Genomic DNA, 1571 nt, shown 5'->3' with positions numbered 1-1571 from the left:
GTCTCTGTGGCGCAATCGGTTAGTGTGTCTGGCTACTAACCGAAAGGTTGGTGGTTCAATCCCACCCAGGGACGTAATTGACCTTGTTATCAGATTTTGGTGATCTTTAAGTAGACAAGTCAAAATTTCAAACCCCCCGTTATGGTGTAGGGTACCTGGCCTTCTCTGATGTAATCAGAGTTAGATTTGATTCAGTGATTTTATAAAAACAGATAGGAAGCACAATTTAGCAGTTGGTTGCAGAGAAAAAGAAATATGCTGGCAAAAAAAATCCAATTGAGTGATTAAACAGCTCTTAATTTTCTGGCTTTATTTTTATGCTAACAAATTTGTTCTCTGAAAAGTGTCCACAAAGCCAAGTCTCTGATTAACACCTTTGTAGGGATGGTTTTTCACCTATTACTAAATTAAACTTGCTTCATTGGAAAGGCAGCAAGATGCATCCTCATTTCAATTTCTACTGAAATAATACAGGTTGACACCAGGAAACATTAACGCCACTGCATCCTTGCTGCTTTCTCATGTGGAAGTCTGTTTAATGTGAAAACAAGGTGATATCTAATTAGCACACAGGTAAGGAATTAAGAAAATCTTTATTTAAGGGTGAAGATGTTTCTCACAAAATCGTTGCCCCAATGCATCATTGAAATTCAAGCTGGAAAGATGATTTTAATATATCACTTGTACATTTTGTATTGCTCTTCTGGTGACAATGTAGTTTGTTTTTGTCAATTACCCTTTTAATAATAGGGTAAAGAAAATTAAGTGGATTTTTTAAAGAAAACTATACTGTCAATATACTATTAAAACAAATTAAAATGGTAAAAGTTATTGTACTTTAAGTAAAAATAAAAGAGCAAAAATATCAATCCCAGTTTTGATTACTTAAATTAACAAAAAAAATGCATATAGCAAAGGATAGTTTCAATCTGCCTACCTCTGGGTTATGGGCCCAGCATGCTTCCATTGCAGTACTCTGCTGCACATGTAAGTGCAAGAGATCCTGAAGCACTCACTCATCATGGGAAAGTACCAATGTGTTTCTTCGTTGGTTGATGGAAGAAACATTTTACAAAAACTCTCCAGATTATTGACTTTTTAAAGTTTTTCTAGGAAACGTTCTAGATGTATGCTTATTAGCCTTTGTCAGAATGCATTTTTAGCGAAGTGTCTCTGTGGCGCAATCGGTTAGTGTATCCGGCTACTAACCAAAAGGTTGGTGGTTCAATCCCACCCAGGGACGTAATTGACCTTGTTATCAGATTTTGGTGATCTTTAAGTAGACATGTCAAAATTTCAAACCCCCTGTTATGGTGTAGGGTACCTGGCCTTTTCTGATGTAATCAGAGTTAGATTTGATTCAGTGATTTAATAAAAACAGCTAGGAAGCACAATTTAGCAGTGGGTTGCAGAGAAAAAGAAATATGCTGGCAAAAAAAATCCAATTAAGTGATTAAACAGCTCTTCATTTTCTGGCTTTATTTTTATGCTAACAAATTTGTTCTCTGAAAAGTGTCCACAAAGCCAAGTCTCTGATTAACACCTTTGTAGGGATGGTTTTTCACCTATTA

At 35.7% G+C, this 1571-nt stretch overlaps 1 non-coding gene across 1 annotated transcript; it reads left to right on the top strand.

Moving 5' to 3' along the window:
* Window positions 1-74, top strand: TRNAS-ACU (transfer RNA serine (anticodon ACU)). The gene has a single exon. It is a non-coding gene; the product is annotated as a tRNA-Ser (tRNA).
* Window positions 75-1571: the final 1497 nt, after the last annotated feature.

Source organism: Pseudophryne corroboree, unplaced genomic scaffold, assembly GCF_028390025.1.
Source record: "Pseudophryne corroboree isolate aPseCor3 unplaced genomic scaffold, aPseCor3.hap2 scaffold_861, whole genome shotgun sequence".
Lineage (NCBI taxonomy): Eukaryota > Metazoa > Chordata > Amphibia > Anura > Myobatrachidae > Pseudophryne > Pseudophryne corroboree.
Note: the sequence above shows the minus strand (reverse complement) of the source record. Positions and strands in the feature narration are given on the sequence as shown.